This window comes from Oncorhynchus kisutch, linkage group LG12, assembly GCF_002021735.2.
Source record: "Oncorhynchus kisutch isolate 150728-3 linkage group LG12, Okis_V2, whole genome shotgun sequence".
Lineage (NCBI taxonomy): Eukaryota > Metazoa > Chordata > Actinopteri > Salmoniformes > Salmonidae > Oncorhynchus > Oncorhynchus kisutch.
Window position 1 is genome coordinate 24,956,087 of NC_034185.2, and position 26,225 is coordinate 24,982,311.

At 46.3% G+C, this 26,225-nt stretch overlaps 1 protein-coding gene across 4 annotated transcripts in view; it reads right to left on the minus strand.

The window, feature by feature from the left end:
• The window catches only part of hivep2a (HIVEP zinc finger 2a), a 96,862-nt gene that overhangs the window by 25,255 nt on the left and 45,382 nt on the right, over positions 1-26,225 (minus strand). Inside the window, exon 1 of one of the 4 annotated variants that reach the window (XM_031837194.1) lies at positions 7,615-9,305. The exons of the other annotated variants lie outside the window; for them this stretch is intronic. The gene's annotated coding sequence lies outside the window, so the exon portion shown is untranslated. Of the gene's footprint in view, positions 1-7,614; positions 9,306-26,225 lie in introns of those variants that run through there. 4 annotated transcript variants of the gene reach the window in all.

A 26,225-nucleotide genomic window follows, 5' to 3' on the forward strand; every position in this document is an offset into this window, starting at 1 on the left:
AAGACATACTATCCTCTCTTTCACACAATGTAAGTCGATGTCCAAAAACGACAGTACAGTACAGCTAATTGGATCGATATGCCTAATGTACTGCCCTGTCTCAGAACACCAATAGATGACTTCAAGTTCATCACCCATAATTAAAAAGTGTTTCATGAATGTTTCTTATCCTCTTGGTAATAAGTCAAATCATGATCTATGACAGTTTATGGCACATTACGGAACTTGCCATGACTCAAAAGTAAAACAGTTGGCTAGCAACCAAGTACAGTATGCTATTGAGACACCAATGCATGTATCATAACACTAATGTCATTAGTCATAATTATAAACATCTATCATGGGTGTTATGTCAGGGTAATAAAACTGATAGTGTAGGGGTTGGGACTCTAATTTGTCCCACAGAACTCACTCAGAGATTGCTGCTCAGCCTAGAGGATTAGGCCTTATCTGCCTCCATAAAACTTCGATAAAAATATGTTTGATGAGGTCCCTGAAATGATTCTACAATTCCATCAAGTTTAGGAACATCAAAACAGAACTATAGAAATTGCAGAAGAACTATTCTGGATCTCTCTCTGCTTTTTACCAGAAGATGAGCATCTTGCCAAGTCTGAGCTAGCCGAGCACTTGCGCCCAAACCAAACCCACGGGTTGTAGTCATACAGAATAGAGATGGATCCTCTTCTGAGAAGAAGTGAGCCATTTGTTTCAATGTGGGCCTGTTGGCAGCCTGTTTGCAGCCAGAGAGCAGGAGTTCCTCAGAGATTTGAGTAAGTGCTGTGATCATTGACTCCTAGTGGGAGAGCACTGCTCTGCTCCGGCAGCATAGGGGGCTATTCTTATCTCTAAAAATCACTATGTGGGCCTGTGAAAGATGCGCAGTTCCAAGGACGAACTTCCATGAAAAATACTAGAACAGCAAGGCTGTTACATATACTCATCACTGCAACATCTCCAGTAATCTCTGAAACATCTGAACTGCATTTGTTAAAATAATTATCCTGAAAGAGTCACAGGAAACGTCCTCTTACCTGTCCTGAAGTCCAACTAAAAAGGGAGCAATAACTGGAAAATGGAAACGAAAAAATCTGTCCTTTATTAAATAGCAAACGTCCAGTTTCATACATTCTTTCCAATCCATTGGCTGTGGTTAGATATTCACTAAAAACAAGTTCCATGTTTACACTGTATGTTCTGCGGTGCAAAAATACCCCCAGTATTATTTGTGCAATAATTCATCCTCCCTCCTGCCTACTGCAGTGGCGCAGTCAGGAAGAAGCTGTCACAGCTACACTCGTTATTATTGTCTCAATCTCAATTGGATTACAGTGCAGGAGAATTTAATACCATACACATTATGGTACTTTCTAATCCTGATCCGGGCCCTGCATTTCTCTGAAACACCAACATCTTCCTGAGGAAGAACAAATCCAGTCACACTTGTCTGACAGCAGGACTGTAGCTGCAGTGGCGTCGACGCATGGCAAGGATGGATGCACCAGAAAGACCCCAGAACGTAACAACCCTCTTATGTAATCACTAAATTCTTAAACACTTGTTTCCATTTAAGTGCCGCTTTAACTCAATAGAAGATACAAGTGCATTGTTTGGCTAAGGTATAAGACGGGACACATACGAGACAAACTGAAGAAAGCAGAGCCTGAAAAAACACTTTTGTAAAACATTTTTAAAAATCTACCGCAACCATCACAATTGCAGTACATTGGACAATGTTTATTGTGATGGCCTCACAAAACAGTGGCTGACAACCACTGTCTCGGTTTGAACTGAACTAAACTGAACTGGGGGTTGGAGATGACCCTCCTGCTCTTCTCCACTTCCACAACATTATTCAGCTGATAAAAAATGTATGCGTAGTAATACAGGAGAGTTAGTGGGATCATTGGAAGTGGCATTAAGAAGCTAAATGTATCACAGTGTGAGGTGCCCTGAGGCCACCGGGCCTGTCATCACCTCCTGCCCTACTCCCCCTCCTCACCCCCACCCCCACCAACGGGGCTGAAACCATGGGAACAGACGAGCGCCCTGTCAGGTGCACCTGCATCGGCCTGACACCTCCTCTACCCTAGACGACAAACGTCCCCTTCTCTCTCACTCCATGCTTCTCTCTCTCTTCTCCTGTCCTCCTCTCACTTTCTCTCCCCTCTCCTTTTCGCTCCTCTCCTCAGCCCAGAAACAGTCAGCCCTCCACAGCACATGTTGGTTTAAGTCCTATTCACCAGGAAAACCATGGCTGTCAGCCTCCCTAACACAATCCCATAATGTAGGGGCCAATTAGGCTATATAATGGTCTGGAGTGGCAGGGAGGCAGGGTTGACAAAGCTCCCGCTGCCCGTCCTCGCCACGTGCTCTCTGACACATTTCTTTGGCATCAGTCACGGCCTCACGTCTGCCCTGTGGCCTTTTGCTCGGAGAGAGAACAGCGGAACTCACTGCACACATACATGCTGCTGGGGGAACAAAGCCCCCTGTGTGTTTCAGTACCCTCTCTCTCTGTGGCTATGTCTCTCTCTTTCCCCCTTCTCTCTCACTCCATGCCTCTCTCTTTCCCCTTCTCTCTCACTCCATGCTTCTTTCTCCTTCTCTCTCACTCCATGCCTCTCTCTCTTTCTCCTTCTCTCTCACTCCATGTCTCTCTCTCCTTCTCCTTCTCTCACTCCATGCTTCTCTCTCCTTTTCCTTCTCTCTCACTCCATGCCTATTTCTCTCTCTCTCCTTCTCTCACTCCATGCTTCTCTCGCCTTCTCCTTCTCTCTCACTCCATGCCTATTTCTCTCTTTCTCATTCTCTCACTCCATGCCTCTCTCTCTCTCCTTCTCCTTCTCTCACTCCATGCCTCTCTCTCTCTCCTTCTCATTCTCTCACTCCATGCCTCTCTCTCTTTCTCCTTCTCTCTCACTCCATGTCTCTCTCTCCTTCTCCTTCTCTCACTCCATGCTTCTCTCTCCTTTTCCTTCTCTCTCACTCCATGCCTATTTCTCTCTCTCTCCTTCTCTCACTCCATGCTTCTCTCGCCTTCTCCTTCTCTCTCACTCCATGCCTATTTCTCTCTTTCTCATTCTCTCACTCCATGCCTCTCTCTCTCTCCTTCTCCTTCTCTCACTCCATGCCTCTCTCTCTCTCTCCTTCTCCTTCTCTCACTCCATGCCTCTCTCTCTCCTTCTCTCACTCCATGCTTCTCTCTCTTTCTCCTTCTCTCTCACTCCATGCCTATTTCTCTCTTTCTCCTTCTCTCTCACTCCATGCTTCTCTCTCCTTCTCCTTCTCTCTCACACCATGCCTCTCTCTCTTTCTCCTTCTCTCTCCCTCCCAGCCTTCGGCTGTCTATAAGGGTCTGGGTGCTGGAGGATGAGGATCATCTCTCTCTTAATATCTCTCATTTAAAGTCACACGTCTGTCTTCCATAATTAATCGAAGTCTTCTTAATAAATATGCCTAAACTCCTGTTTCTGCTTTAATTAGTCTCGTAGCTCGGGGCGTTATATAGAGCCAATGCAATTACCTTATACTTAATGGGGATGCTAAAAAATTTATGGGCGGAAACCGAAAAGTACATTTGAAGAATGGCACAATCGACAATGTGGACAGGATCCAGCACTGCTCCTGTGATGGGGGGAGAATGGGGGGCGAAAAGAGAGAGAGAGGCTCCATGTTCCAGCACACAAACACACACATCAGAGGGTTCTGTTATTCTTCACTTCTCTCTCGCTCCAGCTGTACATCCACCCCTCCCCTCCCTCCAATCCCCATGTCTGTTCCTGACAGGGCGGCCTGATGGAAAGCACAGCACTGAAGGATGAGTGCATCAGCGTGGAATTCAGAGAATAACTGCGGTCGTGACATCAGAATCACACCTTTTTTTTAAGTGGGGGCCCTGAGCTCTCCACTGACAGCTAAGGTCGAGTGTCGTGTTAATCTTTATAAAGAGCCGGGAAATCGGCCTAAGTGGATCTCCTGACGGCGTCGGCGGCCATCTTTCATTTGAGTGGTCTTGACGCTGGCGTTCATTCAGCGGTGAAGTCAAAAGGAGAGAGGGACCTCTGTGTGCTGCTGGACAACAGACAAACCACTGATCTCTCAGAGAGCTGCTTGGTTGGCCAGGCCTACACATGGATTCCTCCACTGAGGACTTGTCAGGACTGAAGTTTCAACACAATATCCCCTTCACCCTGGGGATGTGTGTGCGTGCCTTCATGCCTCTCACAGGCCATATGTTGACTAAACTCTTCAGTTAGATTCTTTCTCCAAAGACAACAATGCATAACACGTCCCTTTCCTCTCAATAGCCTTTATACACTCATAGAACCATAGTCCACATTGCCTCCAGACAGACAGTTTCCCCAAAAACAAAATCCTCAGGAATTGTTCAAAGCCTCAATGCTAGTAACACTAACTATCCCCACTGTGTGACACCCCAGAGGGGCTCCAGAACCATACCAGACAGAGGAAACAATCAGGGGACTCAGGGAGTTGGGATCCAGGAGCCAGCAGGTGTAGCAGAGCGAGAGCAGGGCCTTTGAGCTGACAGGTCGTTGCGCTGCTGCTCTGTAATCAGCTCATTGGGAGACAGGATTTGGGCTGAACCAAAATGGGAAGCACATGGCATTTAATGGGGATTAATCACACAGCGAACCCGGCTCTCTGGAGAGGGACACGCGTGGCCACGGACATGCTGCCTCCGGGGACCAGATAATCAGTGTCATTTTCACACCCCGCCATCCCCAAATCCCAAATGACTTTGTCTTTCTCTGGGTGTGATGAAGAGAGAGACAGGGGATATCTGTCAACACACTCACACTAACACTTCCGCAGGCCGAGGCCAGCGTCGAACCACCAGCGGGCGGGGTGAGCTGATGACCCAATGACACTCGATGTGCTTGTCATGTCCAAAACAGAGCCATGAGAATCATGCGGTCTGTGAGGGGTGAACCACCCACTCTCCCTCTGTCTGTCACCTGCCTCTCCTCTCTCCCCCGAATAACAACCTGGCCAGACCTTGATAGCTAGCCTGGGCAGCCTGTGAGTCTCAGCAGCAGCGCCAGCCGCCGGCGTCCCCGCCAAGCCCACTCCTAGTATACGAGGCGGGAGCTGGCCCCGCTCTCCTCTGAGTCAGCCTGTAAAACTTAGCAAGTCCCCGTCTGTCCAGTTTCCACTAGTTTCACCTCCCGACCCCCCCGGCGCGCTCTCTTTCTCTCTTGTTGTTTTAGGAAGGTTTGGGTCGTTTAAGAGCACAAAGCACTTCGGTGCTGGGTGTGCTGTGCTGGAGCTGAAATCTCTGGGCTGAAATGAGAGCTTTATGGCTGTGTAATTGATGGTCTCGTGACAGGCAGCACATTTTATCGGGTCCCAAACGTGTTGATTGACACTGAGGTTGAGGAGACAGGGGACTGCCAACTCATGAACACTCACAGCCAGAGAAGGTGGAAACTGTGCATATGGTATATATGCATTAGTCATGTTCTCTAAACAAGGTCAGGCACCATCCATCTTTAACTAAACAGTAGTCAGAAAGAGGAGGCTACTTCAAATCACCTGCCACTACAACACTGTTCAATATGATGCACATTAAATGCTACCGTACATACAAACTGCATGTCTGATAATATGTCATTCACAAGTCAGACCACCTTGTTCCCATACATCGTGCTCCTCCAGCCCCAGTGTGAGAGAGAACTTCGCCTTTCCTAGGTGTGAATTATTTCCCTCCCATGTTAAGCAGTGTGCTGCATTGTTAAGGGGCACAGCTGTTTTCTCATGACAGGGAGCTGAACAATAGCCCCTAGCTTTGGCCTCCCCTGGTACGACGGTCATTTCCTCATCCATACCCTCCAACCCAGTGGCATTCCCCACTCCCCACACACAAAGCTCTGAAAAACCAACTGCCTTCTGATGAAATTCCCTGAAATCCGCAGGAAACAAAGTGTAATTCATCCGTAACAGCGTTTATTTCCACCATTGTCTTGTACACACCATGTGGGTATAGAGGGTAACTGGCTCTGGTTGTCCTGCCAACCCTGTTTGTGGAAATCCTGGGTGTTGGTCAAACAAAGACAGTCTACATCCCCCACTGCCAACAGCCAACAATACTTGGGAGGGAGGGACAGAGGAAGGCCTTGGCCGCTAGCTGGCTGTGGTAGGGGATGCCTGTATGACCAAACAGGACAGAAACAGTATAGGACGTAGGTTAGGCGGCCACACAGTGTTATATAACTCATGCTGATGTATTGTAAAGTACAGCACAGATCAGATTCCAATGATGATACCAGTGTAACATTCCGTCGGTGTGGTATTCTCACACCCCAGACCGATATGTCCATTGTTGGTGCCATATTTTGTGTGTGACTGTAGTGGCAGTGGAAGATGGTGTGTATTTGACTTGTGTGGTCAGCCATTCATACATATGTGTTTAGAGTTGAGGTTTTTACCGAATCCTTCCAGCTGTCTGTCTGTCAGCTCTACCCACAAACCTTTGACTGGAGTCAGACTTCCTCTCCATGAAAACACACACACACACACACACACACACACACACACACACACACACACACACACACACACACACACACACACACACACACACACACACACACACACACACACACACACACACACACACACAGTCTGGGTGTGACGTAACAGTGCCACACCCCCTCTAGGCATGATGTTTCCAGGTGGCGTGGCCTTAGAGGAGCTACTCTCCCAGACAGAGGACGGTGAAATGGGAGGTCCACAATCAGAAGATCAGCCCTTCGTGCATCATCTCCTTTGAAAGGAACAGCTTAGTCACGAGAGGGAAAAAAGAAGAAAGAACTGTAAGGCTTCCAAAGCATCGTGTTCATTAGTCCAGAAACATCTATAGAGTATCACTGTTCAAGAGGCTCCCTGACAACACCTATAGGCTCTATGATAAACAAAGGTCTGTTCACACCAAAGCCTTTCACTCAAGGTGTTCTGAAGATTAGTTCAACACGTCCTAACGCCGCAATCATAATGTAACATCATCAGCCTCAGGGTTTGTGTTGGGATTCCAGACGCCTTAAAACATCTTCACAATAATGGACAATCAAGCTGAGTCATTGATAATGAATAGTAAGAAATCACAACATAGTTTAGTTCCTCACAAATGGGTAGTTTATGATAAGGGGTTGACCAAAACAGGTTTACCACATTTTTATTTCAACTTTTACTTCCCCTTGGTTATTGAAGTATCAAGCCAAGGTTGACTGCTGACTCAGTGGCGGTAGATACAGGTTGTATACTGATACTCCAGCCTCTGCCGTCATATTCATTATGGCCTTTGATACAGAAACTGCTGTGTTTGCACAGAGTCTTTCCCAGCTAATCTCTGTATAATGGAGGGCGTGATAGGCTGTAGGGCTTCCTCAAGATAAAGTTGTGCCCTTACCGGAGTCCCTGTCAAGAGGATTAGCTAGAGACTGTAGGGATTTGGAGCGTAAACCTGATTCTGTAGGGACCCGGGCCATCCTCTGAGGCCCCCTACAGTAATGTTGTCATTGGAGAGCAGGCTGCCTGCCCTGTCCACACGCCTAATAAAGAGCGAATTGGAGAGGGGAAATGGAGAAGAGTTACCTGGAGCCAAGAATATCTCCCTGTCTGTCCGTCAGTCTTTCTGCTGGGGTTCTTCTTAAAGCCACTTCAGACAGAGTGTCTATATTTTGGCATTGATTTCTGCCTGTTTAACAGCTGCACTGAGAGGGAGACAAGATAATAACAATGCCTGAGTGAGCCTCAGTATGCATTCATATTAATGCTAAGCTAAGCACATGAGTAAAGTGGCCCACTTATCAAAGCAACCTAGTTGCCAGGCCTGAATTATACAGAAGGCCAGTGTCACTCCAGCCCAGCAGGGAGAGAGAAAGAGAGAGAGAGAATCTCCCTGATGAGTAGATCGGGAGCAGGACAGTACATCCTCAGGGAACACACAGGGTCAGAGCTACCCATGGCTAAGGGCTGTAGTAAAGCCACTCCCACCCTGCAGGCTGATAACAAATCAGCTGTCTGCTTCTCACACCTCCACAGACACAACACTATACACAGCGACATCCACTGCTCTCTGCTCTCCGTCCCAGTCGCAATGAGGGGTGAGGCCAGGCCAAGCCAGGAGAGGAGAGGAAGGCCTGCTGTTATCCCTCATTATCTATTCATATCAACACAGACAGATAGAAACATGCCACAGGGAAATGTTTCTGTTCCATTCACTTATACATTTATAAATTTATACAACAAATGTTATTCAGTCAAGTAAGAGGCTTTTATCAAATTGTACTTAGTCAGCCGGAGGAAATGTGTCCGCGGGACAAGAGGGTTCCTTTAGTGTCTGGGTAAGGTAGCAGGGGGAAGGGAGGGGAGAGGAACGGGGAGAGAGGACTGACACAGCTGTGGTGGGCAGAACATGGAATCCTCTCTACCAGACTGGGGAGACCAGAGGGAACACTACTTCACTCTACTGACTGACTGACTGACTGACTGACTGACTGACTGACTGACTGACTGAACACAAGGTGCCAGAATTGGACTTAAATGGCTTCTTCTATTAACTCGACATAAACAGAACCTCATGGAGGACCAGATGTAGTTGGGTTCAGAGACCTGACTTTCTCCTGATCATGTGACACAAGTGGGAAAAACTTGGGCCTTAGATATAGCCTACAATATAACGACTCTATAATAGGGGCTCAGATCAGACCTGGTCAGATCAAGTGCTTATTAAGAAACAACTCTGGGCCATATTCATATTGTATGGAGAAACACTTACTGTATAGCTCCACTGTAAGTAGTGTAATATCCTGCTGTCTTTCTTGACCAACCAGAAAACAGTACAGTCCTACAGTACAGTGTGTTCTCTCTAATGTCGGGGAAGAAGATTCCGGAAGAGCACGTTCATGAACCTGAATAGGAAACAAAAGGTGTGCGCTACCTTGCTTACTGACAACTGTACTGTTTGCTTACGGTAGAAGATGAATGATGTAATTGGATGTTTTACATAATGTTCTACTGACCCACAATATGAGTCACTCCAGGGACACTAGAAACATGATTTAAAAACAAGGCATACATTTTTTTCCAATGGAATTGATCCATTCATTCATATCCATTGAGAGTCTCCCCTGTTTATGTTAAAAAGGCACCAGATCCCAGCTGGGTATTCACAGCAGAAGGGTTAAACTGCTGATTGAAATAGGTCAGAGGACATTTCTCAACGGAGCAGCTGCAACAATATTTGAGATGCTTCCATAATAAGAATTCTATGTAGAGGGGAGGGAGGGACGGAGGTAGGGAGTGAGGTAGGGAGGTAGGGAGGGACGGAGGTAGGGAGGGAGGGAGGGACAGAGGGAGGTAGGGAGGTAGGGAGGTAGGGAGGGAGGTAGGGAGGGACGGAGGTAGGGATGGACAGAGGGAGGGAGGGAGGGATGGATGGATAGAGGTAGGGACGGAGGTAGGGAGGGGGGGAGGGACGGAGGTAGGGAGGGAGGTAGGGATGGACAGAGGGAGGGAGGGATGGATAGAGGTAGGGACGGAGGTAGGGAGGGATGGACAGAGGTAGGGAGGGAGGGATGGACAGAGGTAGGGAGGGAGGTAGGGAGGGAGGGAGGGATGTGGGGAAAAACTCTAGGGAACAATGTGGTATTTCTGCCTGCCTATCTAAAATGATCTTGTCAGAGTGGATTGGGGCTGTGAAGGGCACTTTTTGAGACATTGCTCAAGTGGTCTTGGACCGGTGAGGAACTGCTGAGACCAGAGAAAAGCCATGAGCAATATACTGTGTATGTTCGGCACAAAAATAAACACACTTACATGGGTCTAACGTCCCTGTGGATTCAACCCTATACGGCTGTTTTGTTCTGATGGTTTCTTTTTGTCGTGCTTTTGTTTCACTCACAGCCGTACACAAGTATTTACATTGTAGCTGATTTCTATACCTTTATTTCAATGCCTGGATGTAGCCGTATAGATGGCTGTGTTTTAACACAACACCGACACAAATTCCTGTCTCAGCGTTTCAACAAAATATGTGAGACTGAGAGAGCGCGATAGAGAGGCGTGCAGCCGGAATCGAGCCAATGACGCTAAAGGAAGTGGTCACGAGAGGTGTGAAGTTGACTTCTCTGAGTCTCTGACTGACAAGGGAGGGAGAGAGAGAGAGACAGAGAGACAGAGAGACAGAGAGAGAGAGAGAGAGAGAGAGAGAGAGAGAGAGAGAGAGAGACAGAGAGAGAGAGAGAGAGAGAGAGAGAGAGAGAGAGAGAGAGACAGAGAGAGACAGAGAGACAGAGAGAGAGAGAGAGAGAGAGAGAGAGAGAGAGAGAGAGAGAGAGAGAGACAGAGAGAGAGAGAGAGAGAGAGAGAGACAGAGAGACACAGAGAGAGACAGAGAGACAGACAGAGAGAGAGAGAGAGACAGAGAGACAGAGAGAGAGAGACAGACAGAGAGACAGACAGAGAGAGAGAGAGACAGAGAGAGAGAGAGAGAGAGAGAGAGAGAGAGAGAGAGAGAGAGAGAGAGAGACAGAGAGAGAGAGAGAGAGAGAGAGAGACAGAGAGAGAGAGAGAGAGAGAGAGAGTCACTTTTGTTTATTATCTACTTCACTTGCTTTGGAAATGTTAACATATGTTTCCCATGCCAATAAAGCCCTTGAATTGAAGTGAATTGAGTCACACACGGCTTCCGCTTTACGGGGAAGATAAAGGACAGGAAACAGGCCTAAGACGAAGTGGTAGTAAAAAGAACAGAAAACAGTTTCATTCATGTTTACCCAACAGCATGGCAGCAAGGAGCAGGCTGTGAGACATGAACCCCAGGGGCCCAGGGGCCCAGCCGTGACTAAACACTGACTGACTCTCTGACTGGCAAGAGGTGGAAACACTCGGCTCCACATGAGGAGGAAAGTTAGTCAGATTCCACCTGGCTCACTCAACATGTTCCTCGCCTTAAGAGGGAGGGAGAGGAACTGAGACACTGACAGAGCGTATTCTACTTGTTTTGTTTCTCTCTTTTTTAAAACATGGCTTTGTGACAGACTGTATTCTACTTGTTCTCCTCTCTCTTTATAAAAACATGGCTTTGTGACAGAGCGTATTCTACTTGTATTGTTTCTCTCTTTATTAAAACATGGCTTTCTGACAGACTGTATTCTACTTGTTTTGTTTCTCTCTTTATAAAAACATGGCTTTGTGACAGAGCGTATTCTACTTGTATTGTTTCTCTCTCTTTATTAAAACATGGCTTTCTGACAGACTGTATTCTACTTGTTTTGTTTCTCTCTTTATAAAAACATGGCTTTCTGACAGACTGTATTCTACTTGTTCTCCTCTCTCTTTATTAAAACATGGCTTTCTGACAGACTGTATTCTACTTGTTTTGTTTCTCTCTTTATAAAAACATGGCTTTGTGACAGACTGTATTTTACTTGTTCTCCTCTCTCTTTATTAAAACATGGCTTTGTGACAGACTGTATTCTACTTGTTCTCCTCTCTCTTTATAAAAACATGGCTTTGTGACAGACTGTATTCTACTTGTATTGTTTCTCTCTTTATTAAAACATGGCTTTCTGACAGACTGTATTCTACTTGTTTTGTTTCTCTCTTTATAAAAACATGGCTTTGTGACAGAGCGTATTCTACTTGTATTGTTTCTCTCTCTTTATTAAAACATGGCTTTCTGACAGACTGTATTCTACTTGTTTTGTTTCTCTCTTTATAAAAACATGGCTTTCTGACAGACTGTATTCTACTTGTTCTCCTCTCTCTTTATTAAAACATGGCTTTCTGACAGACTGTATTCTACTTGTTTTGTTTCTCTCTTTATAAAAACATGGCTTTGTGACAGACTGTATTTTACTTGTTCTCCTCTCTCTTTATTAAAACATGGCTTTGTGACAGACTGTATTCTACTTGTTCTCCTCTCTCTTTATAAAACATGGCTTTGTGACAGACTGTATTTTACTTGTTCTCCTCTCTCTTTATAAAAACATGGCTTTGTGACAGACTGTATTCTACTTGTTCTCCTCTCTCTTTATAAAAACATGGCTTTGTGACAGACTGTATTCTACTTGTTCTCCTCTCTCTTTATAAAAAACATGGCTTTGTGACAGACTGTATTCTACTTGTTCTCCTCTCTCTTTATAAAAACATGGCTTTGTGACAGACTGTATTCTACTTGTTTTGTTTCTCTCTTTATAAAAACATGGCTTTCTGACAGACTGTATTCTACTTGTTCTCCTCTCTCTTTATAAAAACATGGCTTTGTGACAGACTGTATTCTACTTGTTTTGTTTCTCTCTTTATAAAAACATGGCTTTGTGACAGACTGTATTCTACTTGTTCTCCTCTCTCTTTATTAAAACATGGCTTTCTGACAGACTGTATTCTACTTGTTCTCCTCTCTCTTTATAAAAACATGGCTTTGTGACAGAGCGTATTCTACTTGTTCTCCTCTCTCTTTATAAAAACATGGCTTTGTGACAGAGCATATTCTACCTGTTTTGTTTCTCTCTTTATAAAAACATGGCTTTGTGACAGACTGTATTCTACTTGTTCTCTTCTCTCTTTTATAAAAACATGGCTTTGTGACAGAGCGTATTCTACTTGTTCTCCTCTTTCTTTATAAAAACATGGCTTTGTGACAGACTGTATTCTACTTGTTCTCCTCTCTCTTTATAAAAACATGGCTTTGTGACAGACTGTATTCTACTTGTTCTCCTCTCTCTTTATAAAAACATGGCTTTGTGACAGACTGTATTCTACTTGTTCTCCTCTCTCTTTATAAAAACATGGCTTTGTGACAGAGCGTATTCTACTTGTATTGTTTCTCTCTTTATTAAAACATGGCTTTCTGACAGACTGTATTCTACTTGTTTTGTTTCTCTCTTTATAAAAACATGGCTTTGTGACAGACTGTATTTTACTTGTTCTCCTCTCTCTTTATTAAAACATGGCTTTGTGACAGACTGTATTCTACTTGTTCTCCTCTCTCTTTATAAAAACATGGCTTTGTGACAGACTGTATTTTACTTGTTCTCCTCTCTCTTTATAAAAACATGGCTTTGTGACAGACTGTATTCTACTTGTTCTCCTCTCTCTTTATAAAAACATGGCTTTGTGACAGACTGTATTCTACTTGTTCTCCTCTCTCTTTATAAAAACATGGCTTTGTGACAGACTGTATTCTACTTGTTCTCCTCTCTCTTTATAAAAACATGGCTTTGTGACAGACTGTATTCTACTTGTTTTGTTTCTCTCTTTATAAAAACATGGCTTTCTGACAGACTGTATTCTACTTGTTCTCCTCTCTCTTTATAAAAACATGGCTTTGTGACAGACTGTATTCTACTTGTTTTGTTTCTCTCTTTATAAAAACATGGCTTTGTGACAGACTGTATTCTACTTGTTCTCCTCTCTCTTTATTAAAACATGGCTTTCTGACAGACTGTATTCTACTTGTTCTCCTCTCTCTTTATAAAAACATGGCTTTGTGACAGAGCGTATTCTACTTGTTCTCCTCTCTCTTTATAAAAACATGGCTTTGTGACAGAGCATATTCTACTTGTTTTGTTTCTCTCTTTATAAAAACATGGCTTTGTGACAGACTGTATTCTACTTGTTCTCTTCTCTCTTTTATAAAAACATGGCTTTGTGACAGAGCGTATTCTACTTGTTCTCCTCTCTCTTTATAAAAACATGGCTTTGTGACAGACTGTATTCTACTTGTTCTCCTCTCTCTTTATAAAAACATGGCTTTGTGACAGAGAGTATTCTACTTGTTCTCCTCTCTCTTTATAAAAACATGGCTTTGTGACAGACTGTATTCTACTTGTTCTCCTCTCTCTTTATAAAAACATGGCTTTGTGACAGAGAGTATTCTACTTGTTCTCCTCTCTCTTTATAAAAACATGGCTTTGTGACAGAGAGTATTCTAATTGTTCTCCTCTCTCTTTATAAAAACATGGCTTTGTGACAGAGAGTATTCTACTTGTTCTCCTCTCTCTTTATAAAAACATGGCTTTGTGACAGAGAGTATTCTACTTGTTCTCCTCTCTCTTTTATAAAAACATGGCTTTGTGACAGAGCATATTCTACTTGTTTTGTTTCTCTCTTTATAAAAACATGGCTTTGTGACAGAGCATATTCTACTTGTTTTGTTTTTCTCTTTATAAAAACATGGCTTTGTGACAGACTGTATTCTACTTGTTCTCCTCTCTCTTTATAAAAACATGGCTTTGTGACAGACTGTATTCTACTTGTTCTCCTCACTCTTTATAAAAACATGGCTTTGTGACAGACTGTATTCTACTTGTTTTGTTTCTCCCTTTATAAAAACATGGCTTTGTGACAGACTGTTTTCTACTTGTTTTGTTTCTCTCTTTATAAAAACATGGCTTTGTGACAGACTGTATTCTACTTGTTTTGTTTCTCTCTTTATTAAAACATGGCTTTGTGACAGACTGTATCCTACTTGTTTTGTTTCTCTCTTTATAAAAACATGGCTTTGTGACAGACTGTATTCTACTTGTTCTCCTCTCTCTTTATAAAAACATGGCTTTGTGACAGACTGTATTCTACTTGTTCTCCTCTCTCTTTATAAAAACATGGCTTTGTGACAGACTGTATTCTACTTGTTCTCCTCTCTCTTTATTAAAACATGGCTTTGTGACAGACTGTATTCTACTTGTTCTCCTCTCTCTTTATAAAAACATGGCTTTGTGACAGACTGTATTCTACTTGTTCTCCTCTCTCTTTATAAAAACATGGCTTTGTGACAGACTGTATTCTACTTGTTTTGTTTCTCTCTTTATAAAAACATGGCTTTGTGACAGAGCGTATTCTACTTGTTTTGTTTCCCTCTTTATAAAAACATGGCTTTGTGACAGACTGTATTCTACTTGTTCTCCTCTCTCTTTATAAAAACATGGCTTTGTGACAGACTGTATTCTACTTGTTCTCCTCTCTCTTTATAAAAACATGGCTTTGTGACAGACTGTATTCTACTTGTTCTCCTCTCTCTTTATAAAAACATGGCTTTGTGACAGAGCGTATTCTACTTGTTTTGTTTCTCTCTTTATAAAAACATGGCTTTGTGACAGACTGTATTCTACTTGTTTTGTTTCTCTCTTTTATAAAAACATGGCTTTCTGACAGACTGTATTCTACTTGTTCTCCTCTCTCTTTATTAAAACATGGCTTTCTGACAGACTGTATTCTACTTGTTTTGTTTCTCTCTTTATAAAAACATGGCTTTGTGACAGACTGTATTCTACTTGTTCTGTTTCTCTCTTTATAAAAACATGGCTTTGTGACAGACTGTATTTTACTTGTTCTCCTCTCTCTTTATAAAAACATGGCTTTGTGACAGACTGTATTCTACTTGTTCTCCTCTCTCTTTATAAAAACATGGCTTTGTGACAGACTGTATTCTACTTGTTCTCCTCTCTCTTTATAAAAACATGGCTTTGTGACAGAGAGTAATCTACTTGTTCTCCTCTCTCTTTATAAAAACATGGCTTTGTGACAGAGAGTATTCTACTTGTTCTCCTCTCTCTTTTATAAAAACATGGCTTTGTGACAGAGCATATTCTACTTGTTTTGTTTCTCTCTTTATAAAAACATGGCTTTGTGACAGAGCATATTCTACTTGTTCTCCTCTCTCTTTATAAAAACATGGCTTTGTGACAGACTGTATTCTACTTGTTCTCCTCTCTCTTTATAAAAACATGTCTTTGTGACAGACTGTATTCTACTTGTTCTCCTCTCTCTTTATAAAAACATGGCTTTGTGACAGACTGTATTCTACTTGTTTTGTTTCTCTCTTTATTAAAACATGGCTTTCTGACAGACTGTATTCTACTTGTTTTGTTTCTCTCTTTTATAAAAACATGGCTTTCTGACAGACTGTATTCTACTTGTTCTCCTCTCTCTTTATTAAAACATGGCTTTGTGACAGACTGTATTCTACTTGTTTTCCTCTCCCTCTTTTCTTCCAGTCCTCCTTTTTTGAAAAGCCCTTTTTTTCCAAGTTACTTGTACCTGCCAAAGTAAAGGGGAAAATTGCGTGACTCTTTTCTTTTTCCGTGTCTGTCATAACATATTCAATCCACTCTGTGTACAAGTTCATTTTAAATTTTCCGCTGCATCATGGAGACAGTCAGAGAGCGAGGGAGCGACTCTCGGTCGGGGAACATCGCAGCCTCTTTATTTCTCCAGTAGGAAGATAAATCCAATCATCCCAAATTAAGAACATTTGGGGGATAATTGTTTTTCCAGTAGATTTCCAGCGAGATGGCACAGCCCTGTGGTACGGTACACGGGTAACAGAGCATGCCAATGATTCCTGTTCCTGCATCCATAGGTGGATTTACCAGCACGGCTAGAGAGAGAGAGCAGAGCAGGTCCCTCCTGATTGGCCTGCAACATGTGCGTTGGTAATGAATTGTGATGGGAATGAAAACAGCTTTGGGCTCAATTAAAGAGTAATTAACGAGGCTAGGGTGGGAGCCGCGTGGCTGGGGCGGAAGCCACACAAACAGGCCCTGTGTTGGAGCAGAGCCCCAGAATACCAGAGAGACCTAGAGCCCTGGGCTGCCAACCAACCAAACAACCAACCCAACCCTCAACACAGCAGCAGCACAGGTGTTCCTGCTTGTATGGGACTTCCTGTCACCATCACTGGGACACTTTCCAGCCCAGCCGGGATCAGGAGGACATGGGAAATTCCACAGACTGCATTTTACTATAGCTCCATACAGAGGATAACAGGTATGTTCCACATCAGCCTATGCCGGCTGTCCTGAACTATATTCAAAGCCAAAGAGAGGATACCGACAGAATCACTGGTATTAAATGTGAATATGCCTGTATCAATAAAGGATGCATTTTAACACAGAGAGTGAGATGAAATACAGTCTCACTGTTAGCTAACTGTGGGCTCCTGAGTGGCGCAGCGGTCTAAGGCACTGCATCTCAGTGCAAGAGGCGTCCCTACAGTCCCTGGTTGGAATCCAGGCCGTATCACATCGGGCCGTGATTGGGAGTCGCATAGAGCGGCTCACAATTTGCCCAGCGTCATCCGGATTTGGCTGGGGTATGCCGTCATTGGAAATAAGAATTTGTTCTTAATTAACTGACGTGCCTAGTTAAATAAAACATGTTAAGTACAAAATAACTTGGAAGGTGTATCCTTCCATTTTCTAGTAAGCCGGAGCACTATAGAATTTCTCCTAAGTGATAAGTTGTAAGAAGATGGGCTTCTCTCTCAGCACGGCTTGTATCTCTTGAGGAAATACTCTTCACTCTCCAGAGAAATAGGAGTCTTAGCCAAGGGCTAGTATTTCAGCAGCGAGACGTCCACAGCAACATTATTTCCTATCAGAACAGTAAAGCTAGCAGCTAAAGCACTCTGTCTACAGAGGCCTATGGAGAAATCATGCTCTATATTACAGACAGGAGCTGTCTCCCTCTCTCTCCCCCTCTCTCTCACCCTCTCTCTCTTCCTCTCTCTCCTCTCCCCCTCTCTCTCTCCCCCTCTCTCTCTCTCCCTCTCCCCCTCTCTCTCTCCCCCTCTCTCTCTCCCTCTCCCCCTCTCTCTCCCTCTCCCTCTCTCCCCCTCTCTCTCCCCCTCTCTCCCCCTCTCTCTCACCCTCTCTCTCTTCCTCTCTCTCCCTCTCCCCCTCTCTCTCTCCCCCTCACTCTCTCCCTCTCCCCCCCTCTCTCTCCCTCTCCCTCTCTCCCCCTCTCTCTCTCCCCCTCTCTCTCTCCCTCTCCCCCTCTCTCTCTCCCCCCTCTCTCTGCTGAGTGAATGTGATTCAGGGTGTCACAGTAGATAGGGACACTGAGCCAGCTTCATACAGAGAGAGCTAGCTACCACAAATCAGTGATGAATCAATGACATTACATAAACTTCTAGGATCCAGATAAACATCTTTCAAGTCAGAGTCAACTGGGTGTCCTCGTGAGGGCTGGGAAGGCACGCACACGCATGCACACAGACACACACACACACACACACACACTTGCTTATGGTAGTACATCGTATCCGATGATGACTTTCTACTTCTGAGTTAACGAGGAAATCTTTGGTCTTCAGCACAGTGCTTACGTAACGTTAGCAGCTGCTGTTTTACTGGGGCGGAGGGCTATACACCACACAGTACACTGGCTCCCCTGGGACACACACTGGAGTCACCACTGCCTCCTAGCAACAGCTAGTGTGTGTTTGTGTGTGTGTGTGTGTGTGTGTGTGTGTGTGTGTGTGTGTGTGTGTGTGTGTGTGTGTGTGTGTGTGTGTGTGTGTGTGTGTGTGTGTGTGTGTGTGTGTGTGTGTGTGTGTGTGTGTGTGTGTGTGTGCGCGCGTGTGTGCGTGCATATAGATGTCTGGAGGGGGATCAGAAAGGGGTGCGAAGGAGAATAAATCAACAAGGCCTGTAAACAAACCACATAATCAACTGTGCTGGAGTTTCTTTTTCCGAGCAATACTGACTACAACACTATGTACCAAAACACCTCACTGCTCAAACAGCTGTGGTGGTGGAAAAACATGGCTTCTAGCTCGGCCAGGCCTAGGACTTTTGCCTGAAAAACATGGCTTCTAGCTCGGCCAGGCCTAGGACTTTTGCCTGAAAAACATGGCTTCTAGCTCGGCCAGGCCTAGGACTTTTGCCTGAAAAACATGGCTTCTAGCTCGGCCAGGCCTAGGACTTTTGCCTGAAAAACATGGCTTCTAGCTCGGCCAGGCCTTTGCCCTGAAAAACATGGCTTCTAGCTAGGCCAGGCCTAGAACTTTTCCCTGAAAAACTAGCAGGGACCTGAGCAGAAAAAACTCTGGGCCCTAGTTGACTGTTCTGCTCTGCAATGTCCCAGTAAATGTACAGCTAAAACAGTCCACCACCTCTAAACAGAACAGGACAGTAGAAAAATAGAACAATGGCTTAGTCAGAGTCAAGAGGAATGGCCCTCCCTCATAGTAGCAGAGTACTATATTGTTAAACCTATATCATATTGTGTTGATATTGTCTTGATCTCTATGACAATGAGATTAACCAAACAGGAAGTGGAGACCAACAATCTCCAGTCCCCTGGGCCACATCAACGCACCAGGAAACTCTGATATGAGCTCACTCAAGATCCTCTTCATCACTTAGGACTACTCCTGGGCATTTAAATGACAGAGACAGCCAGGAATATTCTAGGTCCCTATTCTGTATTTGGAGAAAGTCTCTTTCACTCCGGCAAAAATCTGTCATCTGTTGAGCATTCATGTGAGACGCGACAAAGGTGAGGCATTGTCAGGCTGAATGGAGGACTGTCTGTATTGTCAGGGTACAAGTGCAGCTGTCACGACTGATTTCAGCTCTTGGAAATGCTACGACTTCAAGCAGATCCAGCTGTGGGGAACAGCCAGACTGAAATATTACTGAATGATTGAAACTCCTCTTGGTTAGGAACAGTTTGTTCCGGCTGCAAATTGTACTGCACTTTCATATGACACAACCAGAAATCTATCAACAGCTGCTATTCAGTTCTCCCCACTGGACAATCATATATTCCTCAGCCTCTGTTTAATAACTGGCAGTGGTAATCAAATTGTAGCACTCTTCCAAAAGTTGCAACACCCGTCATGCAAACGTACACAAAACACATTTCACCCAATTATACGCCATTTCAGCTGCAAATTACCAGAAGCAGATCTATCTGAGAGAGGGAGAGAGAGAGAGAGAGAGAGAGAGAGAGAGAGGGGGGGGGGGGGAGAGAGTGAGCGAGAGAGAGCGAGAGAGGGGGAGAGAGAGAGAGCGAGAGAGGGGGAGAGAGAGAGAGAGAGAGAGAGAGAGGGGGAAAGAGAGAGAGCGAGAGAGGGGGAGAGAGAGAGAGCGAGAGAGGGGGAGAGAGAGAGAGAGAGAGAGAGAGAGAGAGAGAGAGAGAGAGAGAGAGAGAGACAGGGAGAGACAGGGAGAGACAGGGAGAGGGAGAGAATGGATGAAGTAGCATACCAGTGTTTAATTCCACCATTAAAGTGGTCATGAAGGGGCCACCCTGGGCCGTGTAGGCATGGGCCCCCCTCCCCCTCCTCCTTGGGCCCAGATGCCCCCCAACCAGGAATGCACGGGGCCCTGGACCTGTACAGCCCCCTTAGCTGAATGCCCCCCTGCAGCTACATCGCGCCAGAGCTTTAAAGGAATTTCCTACTTTCATATAACATTGATAACGGGATGTGTACACAGCGGGAACGGAAAATCGGAGGTGCGTTACGAGGTTTCACATTCCTCCTTCTCCATGGGCCAGACACGACTGCCACACATCTGCTGTACCTCTCAGAAGTCTCTCACTACTCTCTGTGTGTGTGTGTGTGTGTGTGTGTGTGTGTGTGTGTGTGTGTGTGTGTGTGTGTGTGTGTGTGTGTGTGTGTGTGTGTGTGTGTGTGCCGCTGGGGTATCCTCATAAGTAACACCCTGGTGTTTGTTTATTAAGTGTTTTCATGGAGAGGAAGTCCGACTCCAGTCAAAGGTTTGTGGGTAGAGCTGACAGACAGACAGCTGGAAGGATTCGGTAAAAACCTCAACTCTAAACACATATGTATGAATGGCTGACCACACAAGTCAAATACACACCATCTTCCACTACAGTCACACACAAAATATGGCACCAACAATGGACATATCGGTCTGGGGTGTGAGAATACCACACCGACAGAATGTTACACTGGTATCATCATTGGAATCTGATCTGTGCTGTACTTTACAATACATCAGCATGTTATTAGCAACAGTAGTAATAACACTACTTATTTCCCCTATTGTGTCAAAAAGCCACAAAGAAAATTCCAGCCTGTTTCCAGAGCTTGTGCCCTGTTCGTGTAATTCTCCAGCTTAATATCTTAACACAAACTTGGCCTTTGTACCGTTGGGAGCGTCAAGCAGAACCAGAAAGCAGATTTTCCCTCCGGCTCTGGTCTCTACAGATGACCTATGCTAGGGTTGGCCACACTCAGGGCCCAGTTTTTCAAACGTTATGTCTCTGGATTTTGCCTATCAGAGAGGATTACATGCATAGAAATAGAATGAATAAAGTGGACAAATCATTGACTCAAATGGGGACTCTGGTTCTATTTCAATGCCTTTAGTCCTATCCGATAGACAAAATAGATAACTTAGAAAAAGTGGGCCCACGGGTTTCACCGGGTGACACACAGACACAATATCTGTTTTCTCCCATGACTGCTGATACATTGCATCACTTCCTCTCTTCCTTTTGTCCTGCTCTTGAGGTTCCTCCTGTGTTTGACTGAATACAGAGGAACCAGTAGCACATAGTTACTGCTGGGTGACAAAAACACTCAGACCAAACACCACTGGATGTCTCATCATCCGTGTAGAAATATTCCAGACATAATGAATTTCATAGGTGATTAAGAGAGAGTCTGTATTAGTTTCAGAGGACAGAGCACTAGAGGGCTGAGCAGCCTTGTTCTATCCGCCTGTCATCATTACAACTGACCTCTCCACAGTGTTTGCATGTGGTTCAAACAGACAGTCAGGCCAGTGTGTCGGGTTGTGTTGTACACTGGGCTACTGTAAGGCTGGGGGCAGTGTGTCGGGTTGTGTTGTACACTGGGCTACTGTAAGGCTGGGGGCAGTGTGTCGGGTTGTGTTGTACACTGGGCTACTGTAAGGCTGGGGGCAGTGTGTCGGGTTGTGTTGTACACTGGGCTACTGTAAGGCTGGGGGCAGTGTGTCGGGTTGTGTTGTGTTGTACACTGGGCTACTGTAAGGCTGGGGGCAGTGTGTCGGGTTGTGTTGTACACTGGGCTACTGTAAGGCTGGGGGGCAGTGTGTCGGGTTGTGTTGTGTTGTACACTGGGCTACTGTAAGGCTGGGTGCAGTGTGTCGGGTTGTGTTGTACACTGGGCTACTGTAAGGCTGGGGGCAGTGTGTCGGGTTGTGTTGTGTTGTACACTGGGCTACTGTAAGGCTGGGTGCAGTGTGTCGGGTTGTGTTGTACACTGGGCTACTGTAAGGCTGGGGGCAGTGTGTCGGGTTGTGTTGTACACTGGGCTACTGTAAGGCTGGGGGCAGTGTGTCGGGTTGTGTTGTGTTGTACACTGGGCTACTGTAAGGCTGGGGGCAGTGTGTCGGGTTGTGTTGTGTTGTACACTGGGCTACTGTAAGGCTGGGGGCAGTGTGTCGGGTTGTGTTGTACACTGGGCTACTGTAAGGCTGGGGGCAGTGTGTCGGGTTGTGTTGTGTTGTACACTGGGCTACTGTAAGGCTGGGGGCAGTGTGTCGGGTTGTGTTGTACACTGGGCTACTGTAAGGCTGGGGGCAGTGTGCTATCTCCTTTCTCACATGCTTTCTCTATGCACCCGTGGGCACCACTCACTCACCCCCTCACTACTGCTGTTTTTAAACCAGTGTTAGAGACAACGGGTTCTGTTCTCCTCTCGCTGGTGTTTTCCTCGGTCTACCTTCATGTCTCTATGCTCTCTAAGTCAGCTGGTAAATCCTACTGGACAGTTACTATTCATGGGTGTAAATTCCATCCACTTTACTTCACCAAGGGAGCAATTCTGCTGTCAGTTTTTTCATCCCTAATAGTTAGATCCCTGTCACTCTCTCTCTCTTACTCTTACTCTCTCTGTCTCTACTGCACTCTCTCTGTCTCTACCCCACTCTCTCTGTCTCTACCCCACTCTCTCTGTCTCTACCACACTCTCTCTCTCTACTGCACTCTCTCTGTCTCTAACCCCACTCTCTCTGTCTCTACTGCACTCTCTCTGTCTCTACTGCACTCTCTCTGTCTCTACCCCACTCTCTCTGTCTCTACCCCACTCTCTCTGTCTCTACCCCACTCTCTCTGTCTCTACCCCACTCTCTCTGTCTCTACCCCACTCTCTCTGTCTCTACCCCACTCTCTCTGTCTCTACCGCACTCTCTCTGTCTCTACCCCACTCTCTCTGTCTCTACCCCACTCTCTCTGTCTCTACCCCACTCTCGCTGTCTCTACTGCACTCTCTCTGTCTCTACCGCACTCTCTCTGTCTCTACCCCACTCTCTCTGTCTCTACTCTTACTCTCTCTGTCTCTACCCCACTCTCTCTGTCCTCTACCCCACTCTCTTGTCTCTACCGCACTCTCTCTGTCTCTACCCCACTCTCTCGGTCTCTACCCCACTCTCTCTGTCTCTACCCACTCTCTCTGTCTCTACCCCACTCTCTCTGTCTCTACCCCACTCTCTCTGTCTCTACCCCACTCTCTCTGTCTCGTACCCCACTCTCTCTGTCTCTACCGCACTCTCTCTCTCTCTACCCCACTCTCTCTGTCTCTACCGCACCTCTCTCTGTCTCTACCGCACTCTCCTCTGTCTCTACCCCCACTCTCTCTGTCTCTACCGCACTCTCTCTGTCTCTACCCCACTCTCTCTGTCTCTACTCTTACTCTCTTGTCTCTACCCCACTCTCTCTGTCTCTACCCCACTCTCTCTGTCTCTACCGCACTCTCTCTCTCTCTACCCCACTCTCTCTGTCTCTACCGCACTCTCTCTGTCTCTACCGCACACTCTCTGGTCTCTACCCCACTCTCTCTGTCTCTACCGCACTCCCTCTGTCTCTACCCCACTCTCTCTGTCTCTACTCTTACTCTCTCTGTCTCTACCCACTCTCTCTGTCTCTACCGCACTCTCTCTGTCTCTACCCCACTCTCTCTGTCTCTACCGCACTCTCTCTGTCTCTACCCCACTCTCTCTGTCTCTACTCTTACTCTCTCTGTCTCTACCCCACTCTCTCTGTCTCTACCCCACTCTCTCTGTCTCTAACCCACTCTCTCTGTCTCTACCGCACTCTCTCTGTCTCTACTCTTACTCTCTCTGTCTCTACCCCACTCTCTCTGTCTCTACCCCACTCTCTCTGTCTCTACCCCACTCTCTCTGTCTCTACCCCACTATCTCTGTCTCTACCCCACTCTCTCTGTCTCTACCCCACTCTCTCTGTCTCTACCCCACTCTCTCTGTCTCTACCCCCACTCTCTCTGTCTCTACCCCACTCTCTCTGTCTCTACCGCACTCTCTCTGTCTCTACCCCACTCTCTCTGTCTCTACCCCACTCTCCCTGTCTCTACCCCACTCTCTCTGTCTCTACCCCACTCTCTCTGTCTCTACCCCACTCTCTCTGTCTCTACCCCACTCTCTCTGTCTCTACCCCACTCTCCCTGTCTCTACCCCACTCTCTCTGTCTCTACCCCACTCTCTCTGTCTCTACCCCACTCTCTCTGTCTCTACCCCACTCTCTCTGTCTCTACCCCACTCTCTCTGTCTCTACCGCACCCTCCTGTCTCTACCGCCACTCTCTCTGACTCTACCCCACTCTCTGTGTCTCTACCCCACTCTCTCTGTCTCTACCGCACTCTCTCTGTCTCTACTCTTACTCTCTCTGTCTCTACCCCACTCTCTCTGTCTCTACCCCACCCTCTCTGTCTCTACCCCACTCTCTCTGTCTCTACCCCACTCTCTCTGTCTCTACCCCACTCTCTCTGTCCTCTACCGCACTCTCTCTCTCTCTACCCACTCTCTCTGTCCTCTACCGCACTCTCTCTGTCTCTACCGCACTCTCTCTGTCTCTACCCCCACATTCCTCTGTCTCTACCCCACTCTCTCTCTGTCTCTACTCTTACTCTCTCTGTCTCTACCCCACTCTCTCTGTCTCTACTCTTAACTCTCTCTGTCTCTACCCCCACTCTCTCTGTCTCTACCCCACTCTCTCTGTCTCTACCCACTCTCTCTGTCTCTACTGCACTCTCTCTGTCTCTACCGCACTCTCTCTGTCTCTACCGCAGTCTCTCTGTCTCTACCCCACTCTCTCTGTCTCTACCGGCACTCTCTCTGTCTCTACCCCACTCTCTCTGTCTCTACTCTTACTCTCTCTGTCTCTACCCCACTCTCTCTGTCTCTACCGCACTCTCTCTGTCTCTACCCCACTCTCTCTGTCTCTACCCCACTCTCTCTGTCTCTACTCTTACTCTCTCTGTCTCTACCCACTATCTCTGTCTCTACCCCACTCTCTCTGTCTCTACCCCACTCTCTCTGTCTCTACCCCACTCTCTCTGTCTCTACCCCACTCTCTCTGTCTCTACCCCCACTCTCTCTGTCTCTACCCCACTCTCTCTGTCTCTACCCCACTCTCTCTGTCTCTACCGCACTCTCTCTGTCTCTACCCCACTCTCTCTGTCTCTACTCTTACTCTCTCTGTCTCTACCCCACTCTCTGTCTCTACCCCCACTCTCTCTGTCTCTACCGCACTCTCTCCTCTCTCTACCCCACTCTCTCTGTCTCTACCGCACTCTCTCTGTCTCTACCGCGCACTCTCTCTGTCTCTACCCCACTCTCTCTGTCCTCTACCGCACTCCCTCTGTCTCTACCCACTCTCTCTGTCTCTACTCTTACTCTCTCTGTCTCTACCCCACTCTCTCTGTCTCTACCGCACTCTCTCTGTCTCTACCCCCACTCTCTCTGTCTCTACCGCACTCTCTCTGTCTCTACCCACTCTCTCTGTCTCTACTCTTACTCTCTCTGTCTCTACCCCACTCTCTCTGTCCTACCCCACTCTCTCTGTCTCTACCCCACTCTCTCTGTCTCTACCGCACTCTCTCTGTCTCTACTCTTACTCTCTCTGTCTCTACCCACTCTCTCTGTCTCTACCCCACTCTCTCTGTCTCTACCCCACTCTCTCTGTCTCTACCCACTATCTCTGTCTCTACCCCACTCTCTCTGTCTCTTACCCCACTCCTCTGTCTCTACCCCTCTCTGTCTCTACCCCCTCTCTCTGTCTCTACCCACTCTCTCTGTCTCTACCCGCACTCTCTCTGTCTCTACCCCCACTCTCTCTGTCTCTACCCCACTCTCTCTGTCTCTACCCCCACTCTCTCTGTCCTCTACCCCACTCTCTCTGTCTCTACCCACTCTCTCTGTCTCTACCCCACTCTCTCTGTCTCTACCCCACTCTCTCTGTCTCTACCCCACTCTCTCTGTCTCTACCCACTCTCTCGTCTCTACCCCACTCTCTCTGTCTCTACCCCACTCTCTCTGTCTCTACGCACCTCTCTGTCTCTACCGCACTCTCTCTGACTCTACCCCACTCTCTGTGTCTCTACCCCACTCTCTCTGTCTCTACCGCACTCTCTCTGTCTCTACTCTTACTCTCTCTGTCTC